The sequence below is a fragment of the Rhopalosiphum padi genome, chromosome 4 (assembly GCF_020882245.1).
Source record: "Rhopalosiphum padi isolate XX-2018 chromosome 4, ASM2088224v1, whole genome shotgun sequence".
Lineage (NCBI taxonomy): Eukaryota > Metazoa > Arthropoda > Insecta > Hemiptera > Aphididae > Rhopalosiphum > Rhopalosiphum padi.
Genome location: NC_083600.1, coordinates 37,503,337 through 37,509,336, shown reverse-complemented (window position 1 = coordinate 37,509,336; position 6,000 = coordinate 37,503,337).

The following is a 6,000-nucleotide window of genomic DNA, read 5'->3' as shown; positions in this document are numbered from 1 at the left end:
ATTGCGTTCTCAAAGTATAAAATATTAATTACTTGCAACTAAAAAATGTATTTCTTAATACATTTAATTTTTAGGTAAGTACCTAATTAAATAATTTGTTACAATATTAACATGAACTGAACTACTGAACAAATATTCATAAAATTCATATTATACCACTAATAACGATTTAATTAAACTCATTATTTGTGATTAATTCTGGAATTGCAAGATTTTTAAATAATTCTATATAGTATTTAGATGCTATAAATGAATTATTATATAATATAACATTAAATATGATACAACATTTAAATGTTATAAATGGTATAATATTGTGTAATATATATTATATATATATATATATTATTTGTACTTATCGTATTTTGTAAACAGATTGTTAAATTCTTTTTAAAAAAAATATGTATTTTATTTTATAATCTACGTTCTATAATATTAAACTGTCAAAATGCATTTACTTTTGAATTAAATTTTAATAAAACAAATTAAATGTATTAGTTATCAAAAATCGTTTAAAATATTTTCTAGTGATTAAAGTTTATCTAAAACTAATTTTTATAATATTATTTAAATTTTATGTGATGTGATAACTTTTTTCGTATTCAATGAAATAAGTTTTTTTTAACAAGTTTTTTGACAAAAATTTAATTTTGTTACTGGGAAAATAAAATAACCTATAACTTCTAACTTCCAACCATTATAAATTCATCTTTGGATCAAATTGAAGAAATGAAAACACGATCTCACACAAGCGCGTAATTATAATAAATAGGTCTGTTGTTTTTAGTTGTTATGTAGGTATTTACTTAGTTTTTATTGATATTTTTAATTTTATAGGTTTCTATACTTTATTTCAAAACCACTATTGTTAAAATGTTTAATGTTTGCAAATTTGTTATAAAATCTCTTAAAGTGGAGCTTTATTTTTAAATGTAATGATTTATTACATTTCATAAAATTAGTAATAGCTCGGTAGGTTTGTAATTAATTCTTGTTAAGAGGTATGGCAAACATCAAACTAGTTATGTGATGAATCATAATACATCTTTGTTTATTTCAACAAATAACTAAAAACAACTTTATAGTAAATTATGTTATTGAATATTCGTAATTTGTATACCAGTATACCACAGAGTAATATAGCAAACTTCAAAGTTCAAATCTTAACTCAAGATACTATAATAATATGTCAAGTGCACACGTTAAAATTCCGAAAATCACTACACTATTGTGTAGAGTTAGTAATTACATATATTATATGTAATCACTAATATAATTTACAAATAGTAATTTTTTTTATATACCTATTTATTAGCCAACCAAAAAAAATGTAATATGTATTATCATCTATATCAGAGATGGGCAACTGAAAGTTATTAGAGGGCCAATTTTTAGAAATTAAAATTTAGCGGGCTAGAGTATACAGAGCAAAATAAAAGGTCATTCAAAATATGCATTTTAATTTAGCATAGACGTAGCATAGAGCATAGACGATTGACTTTGAAATTGTATGATGTAATTTGAAAATGTAACGGGGGCCAGATAAAAAAGGTTCGCGGGCCGCCAGTTGCCCGCCCCTGATCTACATAACTAAGAATTACAATATCTCAATCTCAAAGCATTTTATAAACAACAAAAACGAAAATTAAATCATATATTTATTATTAATGGTTTTAAACTTCAAATACAACATTTTAATTAAATTATAAGTTTTTAAGATAATATCACGTATTCTATAAGATATTGCATTAGCTCTTTGAGCTTAATTATTTAAAGTCAATGTACTTTTAATAAGTCAATGCGCCTGAGTGCGTTTATAAAGAGCACTAATTCTAGAAAGTCTGCAGTAGAAGGTTGGAATTATATTTTTGCTATATGAAAAGCATTGTTATAAAAAAAATGTATATCCTGTCTTAAAATTTAAATTACAATTTTAACAATATTAATATATTAGTTTTAAGTCCTGCATCAATTAAATAAAAAAAAATTGATAATTTAATTTAATAAAAAATAATGTTAATTTTTAATTGCATAATTAGGTCGGATAATAGACAATTAATAACCACCATAAATATTGAATAAAGTAAGTGAACTATTAGTTTTATAATGAAGTGCTTATTTTTCTTATAACAAGTTTTTATTTTAACTTGAATAATTATTTGAAGTTACAATTTCAAAAATTTGCATACCCACAATAACTCTTTGAATTAAAAATTAAACACAAAATTGTATTTAAAATTAATAATTTTTCAAAATTCTTAGTTTTTTTTTTTAAGGAAAGTCGTGATACTCTGTTTCAAACAATTAAGTTTAAAAGTTGTTCATAGTTATTGCATCAGTATCAATTTAAGGTAAAAGAAATAATGACTCAATAAAATTTAAATATTAAACGAGTATTATTTTTCAAAAAGTTTTCAAAGAACCTAACAAATATTTAAAACAATCACCTTAAATTTTTATGTTTATTTAATAGCCAAAAACAATGAGAAATTATTTCTATAGAGTAGGTATAGGTTACCAGCTTTTATTTGTGACGTTTTATATATATTTATTTTAAATTACAGCAACTATAGAAATGTCTGTTTAAAAAACGCCCTCGTCGCTCTTTATACATGTAGAACATTGAATCTAAATTAAAAAATGCAAATGCATGCTAAACCTTGAGTATAGTTACAGTTTTATTGGACACGAATGTGCCGACGAAAAGAAACATTTGTGTACAATACAACCCTCGCGATTACCTAACCAGCAATAAATGCCCGTAGATCACGGCGCATCTATTTATATATATTAGAATATATATAATATGTATATTACATCGCATATAACAATAGATAAATAAGATCCTAGGTCATTATTGTCTACGATCTCGTGCGCGAAATCAAATGGCTACCGTTTATTTTGCTGTTCGTTTACACTATTAGTATTTTTATATTTTTACGACGAATTAATGTAAAAAACTTAAGCAAAATAAATAGCTTTCCGAGACTCTCAAATAATTATATAGTATGAGTACTTATGTATGTGCGTGTGTGTGTGTGGGTGTACCTAGATATTTAAAGTTTTATATTTTTAAAATATGTAAATGAATTTACTAGTTTAGACATTTTGTCAAAAACGTGTAATTTCATTCAATTTTCAATGAAATTCCATAGTTTTAAACATAATGTGGAAACTATTATCTCAGACTATCATATTAAAAATTTATAAAATTTACAGAATGCGAACATTAATAATTGAGTTATGATACATACCTATTTGGGTAAAGTATATTGGACGACTCAAACCTTTCACGAATCAATGATATCGGGAAAAAAAATGTTTATCACCCATGAAAGAGTAACGTTTAAGTATAATATACCTAATATTATACATAGAAAAAATAATTCATTGAAAAATGTACTAAACACACAGTTACATTGTTTTCCGTGGTGATTAATATACCTATCTAAAATCAAGCGTTGTGCACAAAACAAATAAATTGTGAATCCTCATGCATAAGAAAATCAGAAGCGATACCGTAGACATGGGCGTAAATTGTGGGAGGGTTACCCCCTCAAAAAAAAAATTCTACCCTCGTCAATAGTCAATATAATAAATTATGTTATCTCTATTCACGAATTTACGAGTTAATTTATATTACAAACCCTCCCCTTCTCAAATATTTTTAACCATATTTACGCCTATATCTATAGATAAGAAAAATATTTTTAAAAAAAAAATAATAAAAACAACAAAAAATATATTATTATCAATTTTGAACTTACGTGCGACGATCGGTGTCCGTTCATTCTCTGTGAAAAAACACACACGAGCACATCAAAAAACGCGAACGCGTCGAAAAACCCGAAACCGGAACTATAACCGACGGCGTATTCGACGACGGAAACGAAACGGTGCGCCGCGACCGGTTGGTCATACGCAACACGCATTACTGGCGCGCGCGTTTGACGGCCCATCTGCTCAAAAGCACCCGGGGACCGGCGGCGGCAGGACTTTGGCGCCATCTGTTAGCCACACCCTACGATTATGAACGATGATGAATGAAGATGACGATGGCAATGAGTAAATTGAAATAATTTATAATATTATAGTTTTGTGATTAGAAATACCTAATGGACGGATAATGAATATTTTCATTCTAATCGAAATTCTCGTGGAACCGACTAAAATATTATGTTCGGTGTTGTACGGTAGTAATATGCGACCCTCTGGAGACTGCATACAGAGCATATGACGGCTTAAAGGTGTGTGTCTATGTATAGATTTTCCATAGACTAAAAACAAAAGAAGCTGATTCGACAATTCAGTGTAGAATAAAATTCGATAGGTCCCCGTGGGCTATTATATTATGTTTAAAAACTATATGGAATTTCAGCCGCTCCTGCAAAAGTCGAATCCTAAGTCCACCCATATACGACATTTTATAATGGTCTTTATTTACAATGTATTCGGCAATTCGGCGTAGGATATTCCATTGACATTTTAAGAAAAATCCAAATACATTGTATACACTGTATTACAGGTTAAATGTATCTGATATATATGAATTCCAAAATCCAAAAGACACCAGTTGAAAAAAGTACAGTAACTATTCAATTTATAACGACCTTTTAATTCTATGTATCCATACATGTACCGCTAAGCAAATTACATATTGTAAAGTATACCACGATTAAGAAAAAATGGCTTAATGATGACAAAAATTTGTCTGCTTTGATACCTCTATTAAACAACGCAAATAACACCACTGGAAGTTACAGTTGTTACACCCACATGTTTAATTGTCTCCGTTTCACAAACATCAATACGAAAAATTTGCATTCAGCAGACCCAGATTTGTGATGTTTGTATTAGAGTGAATTGACTGAACATCAAAATTAAAGGTAAGAACAAAGTTCATCCTGAATACCTCATTTCCAATTATGACGTCCTCTTAGTTATCTTTTAAGTTATCGTTCATTCAATTATTATGTAGTTATGTATTGTTATTTTTATTACGTAGGTACCTATGTTTTTCCTTTGTAACAAACAAAGGTAACGATGTCTGTACAATGGTCTTACAAACGACATTTTAGTCACATAATCAGATATATGAATATACGATATTATACAGATTGGTCGTTTTATTTAAAAAATAGATCAATCGTGATAACGAACAATTATATAAATTTATATCATGCAAATCGATTCGTATTTAATAATTTATATTTTATATTATAATATGTTACAAACAATTTTAAAATTTTTTAATATTATATTGTGCGTTGAGTCGTATTTTTAGTCATTTTTTTCATGTAGTACATTTAAATTTTGGCTTTAGTGACTTAGTAATGTATTAAATATTACTAGTTAACGATAAATTAAATAATAATGAATATGAACACACGGCATTTCGTATAGGCAATTTGGGTACATCACAGTCGCGGATTTTTTCCATTACCTAATCGTGTCTTGTGAGTATTATTTACATTTATTTATTGATTTCACACAAATGTCAAAATAATCACCTCCCTGTTTAGTAGAGTTACCTTATAAATGTACGATGTTATACCACTGTCTTGTCGGCGACGGGGCTTTGGCGATTAAAAAATAATGCATACAAGAGAAAATAAGAACAAATTTACCACGGTGACAGGTTGAGTAGACCTTTACACTCGACAGATTGTTGTTATTAATCATTATTCGTTGTTATCCTTTTTTCCCACTCTGAGTGGTGTTTTTTCGAGACCACAAAAATAACGATTTTTAAGTAATTTAACGTATAAGACGACGTTAAAGACGTATATCTACGAAAATTCCAACGTTATGATTCAATATACACTCAATATTCCATAAAAATATAACGGTTCAGGCTATATTGTTTTCTTAGTCAGTTGTCTAATGAACTAAACCTGAGTAATTAAACTAGGTTTTGAAAGATTGTTGATTATTATAAACATTACTGGGAAGATCAAATAGAAAAGAGAAACGCCCAATAGTTCTTACTGTAATACTACT